We start from the raw sequence: 11,691 nt of genomic DNA, 5'->3' as shown, positions 1-11,691 counted from the left end.
TCTGTATAGCTCTGGCTGTCCTGGAACTCACTCTGTAGACCAGGCTGGCCTTGAACTCAGAAATCCGCCTGCCTCTGCCTCCCGAGTACTGGGATTAAAGGCATGTGCGCCACCACCGCCCGGCATGTCTTTCTTTCTAAGTCTCACATTTCTACCAAGAATCTGCTCCATAGGGTTTTATTGAAATTCAAAATAAAAGTCCCCATAAGATTCCAAGCAAGGTATTCCCCAACGACAGCAGCATTTTCATATTCCTAGTTCCAGAAAAAAATCTCAAAGAGGGGATGACCATATGAGTTCAATCTGGTACCCAAAATGTCACACAGGAACATCTTTTTACAAGTTCAATTTTTAGGCTATCCAAAGAAAGGCTTTATCCTAAAAGTGAGTGAAGGATGGGCTTTAAAAATAAAACTGTAAATATTTTATTTTTGAAAGCATCAGACTGCTTATAGTTCCAATACAATTGACAACCTGCTTGCTTTGTGAACCTGGGGAGGTAGGGTGTCACCTCTCTGACACTTTTTTTTTTTAACCATTACATAGAGAAGCCACCCACCTCAAAACAACGTCTTGCTCAAATATGATATCTACTATGTGCTGGCAGTCAACTCAATTCTCTGCCCTTCTGTAGCATACTGTCCCAGGATGTGCCTCTTCACTGTGACATAGCACTGAGGTGCACAGAAGCACACTGATATTGTGGAAGGTATCCTTGCCCTAAAGAACTAGCATATAGCCAGGCATATAATCCCAGCACTTGGACAGCTGAGACAGGCAGATGGCCAGCCCCGCCTGCCTAAGAAGTAAAGTGAAAATCAGTTTCCAAAAAAAAAAATAAATAAATAAAATAAAATTATAATATAGCTTGGCCGAAATTTCGTTTATCTGGACAGTATTTTTTTTAATTAAATTGAATATGCTTCTCTGGGTTATATGAGCTGCAATTTTTTCTAGTGTCTCCAACACCAATATCCCATAAATACACCAGCTACTTTGCCTGCCTAAGCTACCTGCTTTTCTCAAAGAGCCTGCATTTACAGCTATTGCTTTATTTAGTCTATTGTGCCTTTTTATCGGTAGAGACGGACACATGAGTGATGCTCACAAGATTTTATACTGTTCCTTCCAAGGTGAATTCTAAAATTACCTGAAATAACTGCCATGTGCACAAAGAGGGCGGGGTCAGAATCCACTGCCTTCTATCTCCAGTTTTTAAACCTGACCAATGCTTTATTTTATTTTAGACCCTGCCTCTTACAAGGCACCAATCAACTGTAAGTAGGAAGTTTAGATTCAACCCTGCCATTCAGACTAGACTGTCAAAGGGGAGGGGGAGGGGCGATACCACAAGGAGGTATCAAAGCCCAGCCCGTGCAGCCCCTTTTCAAAGCTCTGGCTTCCAAAACCCTTTAAGAGCATCTTAGATCCAACCAGTGTTTATAGCTCTGAAAAGAGACCCAGCTTCATTCGGCCTGTATCCCCATCTCTTTGGACTGATTCCTTGGCTCTTACCATCAGAGGGAGTCAAAACTCAGTGAAAATCAGGGTTAACCCCCCAGCCCACCCCAGGGAGCTACGCCGCCACGTGCTCGGGTCTGCCAAAAGGTCTCTGCTTGTATTCCACCCCTTAAGAGAAAGTCCCTCCCTGTGTCCTCTTCCCCCTTCCCCTCACCCCTCCTGATGCAGAGGAGCCCTCCACTCCCAGGCAGAGAGAGCATGGCGTGCACACGTGGAGGCACAGCAAGCTGTGAATTCCAAGCAGCTTCCTGAAGTGGGCAGGGAGGAGGGATTCGGGATGCCTCTGTCACGCGTGCAGGAGCCCCGTCCTAGGATCACACCCGGCTCCAGATCCCTTACCCTGGGAAGGGCCGCACGCACGCCTTGGAGCTTCCGAGTGGGGCTTTCTGGCTCCGGCTTCTTGCTAGCAGGAGAGCCCCGGTCCTTCCTTCCTCACCCCGGGCTTCTCCGCGGGCAGGGTGACTTCAGAGCGTCCATGCAGGCAGGCAGGCAGGCAGTCTGGCTAGTGGCCCCACTTCTGCCCTGCCCTGATCTGTCCCAGCCAGGCCATAGCCGGGCTTTCTGACATGCTGGTGCTGGGGACTTCACTTCCTGGTTTGGCTTTTTTTTTTTTTCCTCCTCCTTCACAACTGAAAGTGGAAGCGCTTTTGACTAGGAGGAGACAGATATCCAAAGCTACCCTAGCCGGTTTTCAAAGCCTTTAACCTCAATCCCCAGGGGCTGAAACACGAGCCACCTTTGCATCAACACAGTCCACCTGCTCCCGCTGGTCCCACTAGCTCTTCTCCAAGATGAAAATCCAAATGAAAACGAGTTGAGGTGGCCCTGGGTTCATTGCCAGAGAAACGGAGGTGACGTTGTTCCCCGCTGCGTTCGCAGGACAGGAAAGTCCAGCTAGGGGGACCTCCGCCCTTAGGTCAGATGCAACACGACTGTCCCTTTCTCCGTGTAGCTCCTTTCGCCAGTCCCCAGACCTCCCTGATTCAAAAAGCCAGGCACCTCTGCACCTCGCAGAGACAACAGAATAGATAAATAAGCCAGGAACCACGGGGTTAGAGAGCCATTCAGTTGAAGCGGCTCCCTTTCCGCAGACACACCAGCTCAGCTCCGGCTCTCACCCCGCCAAATTTAAGGATGAAATGTGTTCTTTGACCCTCTCACACCTCAGCATTATCCGGGTTCACAGTTGTCTTAATCGATCACCCTTTGAGGTTCTGGTCTCCCAGGGACACAAGGAGACCTCAGAATTGGAAGAGAGATGACAGGTTCTGCTCCCTCCCTCTCCCTCACTCCCGCAGCAACCTCACCAACAGGCAGAATCAAGTAGCATTTTCCCAGCCTTGATCCCTCCAAGGATTGGCAGGAAGTTCAAGGTGAAGACTTCACTAGAGTGCTAGCCTACCTTAGGATTCCTTCTTTGTGCAGAGAGCACCCCATACCCACCCACCCCTGCTATAAAGACCAGGAAAAACAAACCGGTGCCACACCTCAGAGACCTGTAGGTCTGACCCCTTGGGAAGAATGGATAGAGGTGCCTCTAGCTTTTGTTTAATTTTGGACCTCAGCTTCCCAGGAGACTTTTCTTCCCCCCCCCACCCCCCTTCCCAGGAAAACCTCAGGTGGGGAAGTGCATGCCAAGCCTCAGATGCCTATCTAGGATCTATCTATCTCTGGTTTCTAAGTCCTGTTTTATCCCATCTCCCATGGCAGGAGCACACCAACTAGTCTAATTGTTGTTTTTGACGTCATGGATCTCTAGAACTAAGTGTCCGTTTCAGCAAGGGCTGGGTCATCCTAAGGTCTTGTTGTCTTGTCTTTCTATCCAGTTCCACCGCATGGTAATGACACTCTAAATATTTCCCACATGGGGAGGATTCTGACATCGCCCAAGATTTCTATACTATGGAGCAGACTGTAGAGACAGACTGACCTAAGTCAACTATAGCTATACCACTAGCTATACTAGTGGGTTAGGTATACTACTCCCCTTATAGGAGATGCTCCTAATGTTACCACATACCCTGCCCTTAGGATGCTTTCCAGACCCTAAGAGTGTCACAACCCGGAAGCCCTTCCTCCCTCCAGAGACATCAACAATTGTTAAGTGGCTCCTCTTAAGAATTTTTGAATGGAAGATGAAAGAAACCTGCATCCTTGCTCCATCTTTACCCTTTACAAAAGGCTTTATGCCCTCACATTCTCTTCCAATTCTTTTGATTTTTTTTTCCTCTCTTCTAAGAGTCAAGTGGCTCAAATGTTTTCCTTTCAAATTGACATCTTTCTTTGCCTCCCACACAAGTGAGCTGAGAGATTATCACCCCTGTTATGAAAGAGCTTTAGTCAGGTTACAGATGAATACACACTTACCTTCTCTCCCCACCCCTTATCTATCTACTCCCTCTAGCCCATAGGCCAGAGAAGGCAGCTTACCTCTTGAGAATGGTCACAGCGGCTAGGTTGAGGAATGGCTTCTCTTGCAGCTAGCTCTCTCTGTTCAGCACCACATGAAGCTGCCTCTGCCTTTCCACGCTCCAGGACGAGGCGCACCTGAAGCCACTGGATCTTGCTCTGAGTGTCCTGCCAGCTGCTCTGGAACCTTTGGACCTGTTACGATAGAGGTGCAAAGGTAGACGTTACCTGCTCACTCAGAGTCACCTCTGACAGAAGTGGAGAATTTGGCAAAAGGTTAAACAAGAGATTATTAGGCAATGGACTTAAGAGGGGGAAGAAAAAAAATAGAGCAATTGGCTCAGAAAGCTGCCATTGAATGGGGTGGAACTTTATAAAGTTCAGACTTCAGGGAAGGGGCAGGCATGCGTAGTTTTGCATAGGAGTTTTCTCCCCCCCCCCCCCCCCAATCTTTGGATCTGAGACAGCAAGAGGCTAGACTAGACAATAAGGCAGAGAAAGTGCACCTTCACTTCAGGAAATGGGGAAGTCACTCATAAAGGCTCAGGCTGTGGCTATAAGATCTGGACTGGGTAGAAGTTTGTGTTTGGAGATGAGCCTTCTAGGAAAGCCAGGATATTTCCAGGATGCCAAAGCAAAGAAACAGAGATATCCTGAAGTCCCAGAGTGTGAATCAAAAGACAAGTCAAAGTGTCAGAGAGTGTGGGGTGATGGGACCAGGCAGCCCTACTGGCCCCTAGGGAGACACCAGAGGCTGTTGCCTCATGACTCAGCCTATCTTCTTCCTTCTATCCATGTGGAAGGTGCGCATCACTACACTGTTACCAAATCATTAAGACCACAAAGGTATCATCACAGAGATAAGAGGCTCTGTAGGCCAGGCAAGATTTTACTTCTCAGGGGAGGACAATGAACCCTATTCAAGAGGACACTAAAACCTTATAATCAGGTAGCAGATAACCTCGGCCTGAGGCAGGGTCACAGATGTCCAACTCTGTGTTTGGTCCCTCGGTAATGCTGTCCCACTGGCCAATGGATAGCTAGCTACTGATGATCTGTTAAGCTTGAGTGCTTTCGCTGTACCTGGCCTGTAGTATAGAAAGGCTTATTTTTTTTAATGTACCTGGTCAGGAGACCAATATCAAAATCAGGCATCAGCACCACTTCCTGCCCGATTCTGTATGGGGTTAGCAAGTTAATAACTCAGGGGTCTTCACGGGCAAGATTTTCACCCAGGTCGTAAGTGCTTGGACCTCAAAGGAGATCTCAAAGGCCATCTCTTCCTAAAGAGCCCCAACTTAAGTTTCCTTACACCCAGAAAGAAAAGGGCTCCTAAGAGGCTCTGGAGAGCCCTGTGAGAACCTCTGGCATCGGTGCTACCAGACTGGACCAGAGCCAAGGTATTCTGATCAGCAAACTACTGACTGAACACCCGCTGATAGCACATTCTCTAGAGAGTGAGATGCACCAAGCCATGGTTTCTACACTTTAGTGCATGTCACAATCCCCCAGAGGGAACGTTACAACACCATTGTCTTCACCTGCACCATGTTTTTTTTGATTCAGTAAGCAGGAGCTGGAGCCTGAAAATCTGTATTTATATTAGTATCAAGGGATATGGGGTTGCTATTGTGCTGCAGTCACCCTAGATTCATGTTTGCACCAACCCTGCTTTGAATAGGACCAGATACTTGGATACCTACAGGGGCTGTATTAGGGATAGCCTTGGTTATGGCCACTTTTGACCTAGATGTAAACTCATGCTTTTAGAGACATTGGCCAGTTAGCTGAGTCCCAGCAGAAGGCTTTGGCTGAGCAGGAGTCCTGCCACTGACTGTCCATGCCATCTTTACATAGACCTAACTCAAAGTCACGCAGGGTCAGTACAGGATGACCCAAGTGGGTTTAAGTATTGGCATGATTGAGCCATCAGTGACTTAACTTAGCTTCATTAGTTAACTTTACCCTCAAGGGCATCAGAGACTCCAAAAGGGGATATGCTGACCTATGGTGAAAAGCCCAGCGTCTGGGCTGCTAATGCTCTAGCAGGCCACACCATCTATCTCTCTCTTAATATGTATATTATATGTAGATACATAATATATATTATATTACTGCTTTATATATGTCATTATATTTTATATAAATTATGCATTACATAATATTAGCATTATTATCTATTATATCTATTGCATATGTGTATATGGTATGTATCGCTGCTAGGTGCGTTTGCAGGTTGTGTTTGCACACATGTGGAGGTCACAGACTGATATTTGGTGTTGCCCTTGATTGTCCTCCACCTTACTTATTGAGACACAGTTCTGCCTTGAACCCAGAGCTCTCTGGCTAGTCCACCTACTCAGCTTGCTTGGTGGGAAATCCCCCCATTCCAACCCTGAGAAGCTCTGGGATCACAGGCAGGTCTCTCTGTCTACCTGGGGCTTACATGTGTGCTGTGTGTCTGACAAGCAAGTGCTTTTCCATTGAACCACCTCCCCAGCTCCCACACCATCTCTTGATGAACCACTGTCTCTGGCATGTCTCTTCAACCACCATGGTTAGACAAGGCTTCTTTTTATTTTTAATTTTTTTATTAGGTATTTTCCTCATTTACATTTCCAATGCTATCCCAAAAGTCCCCCATACCCCCCCCCCCACTCCCCTACCCACCCACTCCCTCTTTTTGGCCCTGGTAAAAACATGGTAACTCTTCCAAGCCACCTCTTCATCCCTATGAGGTGTGACTGTCAACAAGAGTTTCCGACATTTAAATCAATAGATGGTAGTCAGCTGCCATGATGAATACTTCATGGGACTCTCAAAATCACGTGGACAAAAGTTGCAATTTTTCCTGGACAAGAGAATAAAACTCAGATGGGACATGCCACCTCCCAGAGATCTTATACCTTGGACATCAGGGTATGATGGTGTGGGGAAGGAGGACAAACATATTTGTTTAAAATAATCTTAGGATATTGTATAATAATTTGTAGCATTCAGTGATTTCCATGTTGTCCTTTAATAGTCTGGCATTGCATCAAGTGTTATTTAAAATGTTTACTTTCTTCCAACACTGCAACATTTTTTTTTTACTATAGAGGTTATTTCAAGATCCTGCACAATACTGAATCTAATAAGTTACAAATGAAAACTGAAATTTCTTCTCTTAATAAGATTCTAGTCTCAGAATCTAGAAAGAATGCTCTTAAGATTCAGGATTCTGTTTTAGAATATTTTGTTTGGTTCAGATTGTAGAATTTCCACAAAATAATGCTTCCCTCAGGTAGTTTAGGCCAGAGCAAAGATGACATGGGCTGGGGAGGAAGTCCAATGGCAAGAACTCCCTGGGCATGGGGATCCCAGCACAGAAGGAAGAAGAAAGAAGATGAAAAGAAAGAGGGAGGAGGAGAGAGGGAAGACGACGATGACACAAGGAGCCTGTAATGGCTAAGAGATGTGGAACATGTAGATAAGAAAGATCTTAGACTGAATGCTTGTCCACGTCAGGCAGAACGGCCCAAGAGCAAACAGAAGCAGTGTCGGAGCTGTAGAAGAGACAATTCGTGTCAACTCAGCAATGAAGGGCCAGAAAGGAAGGAGCTGGGTTGGTGTGCCCCAGAGTTCACGGACTAGCAGGTACAGCTGTCACAGCGAGGTCTGTGAGGGCTGAACTTTAGCTTCCCACATGGCAGAGCTGACGCTGAAGTTTGTCCTCCACTGAGATATGGAAAGGAGGGGGCAAAGTACCCTCAGGCTCTCTCTTACCAGGGCTCTCGTGGCTATTGGAATTCCATGCCATCCTGTTTATCTGATAGCTCAAAAGGCTAATGACACTCAAAGTACATTCTCAAGGCAGCAATGGAGGGATAGCTTCATCCTCAGTGCAGACCCTTGAAGAGGCCCTCTCAACACCCGCAGGAGAGAACATACCAAAGCACTCGCCAAGTGACTGCCCTGCACAGAGAGCTTTGTAGCATCCCATCTAATCTCGCTGGAACTCTAGGAAGCTCTTATTGCCCTTTGAAGGGAGATGAAAGTCTCCTCTTGTAGTAAGAAGCCCACGAATGTGTTCAAAGTACATGGCCAACAGTTGGAAGAACCTCAGGGTCAAACTCTGAGCTCAGGTAATCTTGGTCCAGAGTGCAAACATATCAAACACATCTCTGTAGTTCAATGCCATTAGTTCTACAACTCCCTTATTCTCCTGTGTGTTCTTGAGAATTGTCATTGATCCCTTGATAAACATTAAGAACCCTTGCTCTAGGAGATGGCAACCCCATAGGAAAACCAGCAGTGTCAACTAACCAGGACCGCTGGGAGCTCCCAGAGACTGAGACACCAACCAAAGAGCATACAAGGGCTGGTCCAAGGCCCCTGGCATATATGTAGCAGAGAGCTGGCATGTCTGGCTTCAGTGGGAGAGGATGGGCCTAAGCTTGCAGAGACTTGATGCATCAGGGTGGGTGGCGGGATATGGGAGGGCGCTGCCTTTTCAGAGGCTAAGTGGAGACCGGATGGGATGAAGAACTCTGTGAGAGTGAACTAGGAGGGTGACTAACATTTGGGATGAAAAGAAAGAAAGAAAGAAAGAAAGAAAGAAAGAAAGAAAGAAAGAAAGAAAAAAGCAAGAAAGGAAGGAAGAAAGAAAAGAAAGAAAGAAAGAAAGAAAGAAAGAAAGAAAGAAAGGAAGGAAGGAAGGAAGGAAGGAAGGAAGGAAGGAAGGAAGAAAGAAAGAACAAAGGAAGGAAGGAAGGTCTGAGAGAGAGAGAGAGAGAGAGAGAGAGAGAGAGAGAGAGAGAGAGGCTGTACAGATAGCTCAGTGGTTAAGAGCACTGACTGCTCTCTCAAAGGTCCTGAGTTCAATTCTCAGCAACTACATGATGGCTCACAAACATCTGTAATGGGATCTGATGCCCTCTTCAGGTGTGTCTGAAGACAGCTACAGTGTACTCACATACATAAAATAAAGTAAATCTAAGAAAGAAAGAAAGAAAGAAAGAAAGAAAGAAAGAAAGAAAGAAAGAAAGAAAGAAAGAAAGAAAGGAAGGAAGAACTCTTGCTCTAAGTCAGCAGGACCCAATAAGCCATTGAAACCAGATGTCAAAGTGGCCACCATTGTTTCCCTTCATTCAAAGGAATGGACAGCGTTTCTGCTACTGAGCTGAGCTCATTTACCCCCCAAAGCCTTGCTTCACACACCTGCAGGGGCCAATGAGTTACACATTCTTGGTAGGCTCTCCACCTGCAGGTCTTCCTTCTTGATAATTTGTTATGCCACGAGGTGCTTTAACTCCACTCCAGGTCTCCAGTCATCCCTGTTTCATTGGGGGCTTCACAGAGGACCAGAGGGAATCTGATACCACAGCCCGGGGTCTGCAGCTCTTAATTTCTCTCATTTCCAGCCACCAACAGCAATCGCTTGGGCATGCATTATCTTGAGGTCACTTGTTCATTTTTTTGTGGGAAGTGTTACCCACAGATGTGCAGCTGGCTGACTAGAATGGTGTTTGCACAATAATAGCAAGAAGCCTCACCAAATAAGGTTCATGAACCCCTACCCATAACTTAACAGTTTCCTTTAAGGATTGTAACCCCTGGTAGGTTGAGCACACTACTATAGTAGATGGCTCCATACCAAGGAATATATGGAAAGCACAAACTGGATTCACAGGAAGTGTGGCTATCACCCAGGGGCCAGGAAAGACAGTTCATAGAGAAGATTTACAGCTTCACTGTCTAGGACCTGTGGCCCCAAGCTACAGGTGGGTCCCAGGCACTTGTAATGAAGTGAGTCTAAATTGAGACCTAAAGATTAAATATACACTGAATTTGGGGAATATAGTATGAAAAAAAATTAACAAGTTTTCAAATGCTAATTGCGTGTTGAAATAGTAATATATGGGATATAAGTTAGTGTTCTTACGTGTGTGTGTGTGTGTGTGTGTGTGTGTGTGTGTGTGTGTGCTGGGATGCGTGTGTGTCTGTAAGGAAGACCTCAGGCTCCCCAGGTGGGCTAGGGTGGCCAGGCTTCGAGCCTCATGATTTGCTCATCTTAACCTAAACATGCGGTCATATGCACCCATCAAAACACACCTGGGAGTGAGGGATCAAACTCAGAGCCTCATGGTTGTGTGGCAAGCACTTTGCCCAGTCGGCTTTCCCTTTTTTAAATACATCAGCTAGAAAGATGCCAATGCCAAATGCATCTTGCATTGCATAGTTTTGGGATCATGCTGTTTACAAGAAGCCAAAGGTCCTTTGACTCAATACATATAGAATAGTCATACGTGCTGATGTTTATAGCACATGGAAACTTGACTACGTGAGCTTTCTCTTTTCTTTCTGGTGACCAGCCCATGCCTTGTTATCGGTGATGTATCATCGCTACCTATGCCTATACATTAGAAGCCGTGCCAGCAATGCCCTTTACCTGCCCCTCTGGCTTCTGTAGAAGTGACAGGCAGCTTTTCCCTACAGGACAACCCAGTCTACAGAGATGATGATCTGGGCTTTAGATACAGTCCTTTGTTAAACTCTGTTGTTTATTGCTGTTGATCTGTGCACTATGTGCACTAGGCACTATGATGGGTGATTTCCTGTTGCTGGTCACATAAAGTCAGCCTGGCTAATTACAGACAAGGGAGTTGAGGGTTTAACTTGTCCAAGCCAGCTTGTGTCTCCTCCCACAGCCCGCACTCACAAATGATCTGCTGTACTGCCTCCTATGGGAGAGAGGCAGTGTGAGCTCAGCTCCTATGTATCACCATAGACCTGGAGGTGGAGCAGCCTCCCTCTTCCCAAGTACTTAAGGATGCCTTCTGCTTTACAGTGCTGGTTCCCTGAACTTACAGCACGGGGTGAGCCACCCTGAGGGCCTGGCTAGAGGGCTAATTCAGGGCCTTTAACTGGAATTGAGAGGAAATGCCAGGAAGTGGGAGGCCCTCTGTTGTCCACAGACAAGAGGCAGATGAGGGTGGGGGAGTCAGGAGCGACATCCTGCCAGGCATTCTATGACTGTCCAGCAGAGAGCTAAGGGCCAGATGCCAAATGCAGGACACATGATTCTCTCAATTCGCACAGATGGGGAAACATTTTCTCATGAGTCAAAAGCATGTTATCACCAGAGAATGATGAACTGGGATACAGTTGACTGGCTCAGTGTTTGGGATATGTGTCCATAAAAAGTTTGTGGGGAGCCAGGCATTGGTGGTGCACGCCTTTAATCCCAGCACTCGGGAGGCAGAGGCAGGTGGATTTCTGAGTTCGAGGCCAGCCTGGTCTACAGAGTGAGTTCCAGGACAGCCTGGGCTACACAGAGAAACCCTGTCTCGGGGGGTGGGGTGGGGAAGGGGAAGAAATTTGAGGGGGATGGAGGAGATGGATCTGTAGGTAAGAGTGCTTAATGTGCAAACATTAAGATCTTAATTCAAAACCCCAAGCACCCATCTAAATAAACTGAGCATGGCTGCATGCCCTTGTAACCCTGCCAGAGGGCAGAGACAGGCAGAGACTTAGAGCTCATTAGCCATGAAACTAGTGGGACCAGAGAACTGGTTTAGTGGGAAACCCCATCTCAGGGGAGTCAGGTAAAGATGGCAGAGGAAGGCACCTGATGTCCTCCTCTGGCCTCCTCTCACATCGACATGCTATGCACACTGACAGCATGAACACACAAACATATATGTATGCACATACCACACATGCATACACACACACACACACACACACACACACACACGAGGTCTTGGAGGCCTGGGATGT

At 46.8% G+C, this 11,691-nt stretch overlaps 1 protein-coding gene across 2 annotated transcripts in view; it reads right to left on the bottom strand.

Moving 5' to 3' along the window:
* The window catches only part of Acsl5 (acyl-CoA synthetase long chain family member 5), a 44,290-nt gene extending 40,163 nt beyond the window's left edge, over window positions 1-4,127 (bottom strand). The window contains exon 1 of one of the 2 annotated variants that reach the window (XM_021151496.2): window positions 3,952-4,127. The gene's annotated coding sequence lies outside the window, so the exon portion shown is untranslated. Of the gene's footprint in view, window positions 1-1,860; window positions 2,658-3,951 lie in introns of those variants that run through there. The other variant, XM_021151497.2, reaches the window with a different exon arrangement.
* Window positions 4,128-11,691: the final 7,564 nt, after the last annotated feature.

The sequence above is a fragment of the Mus caroli genome, chromosome 19 (genome assembly GCF_900094665.2).
Source record: "Mus caroli chromosome 19, CAROLI_EIJ_v1.1, whole genome shotgun sequence".
Lineage (NCBI taxonomy): Eukaryota > Metazoa > Chordata > Mammalia > Rodentia > Muridae > Mus > Mus caroli.
This window is presented reverse-complemented; position numbering and strand designations above follow the sequence as displayed.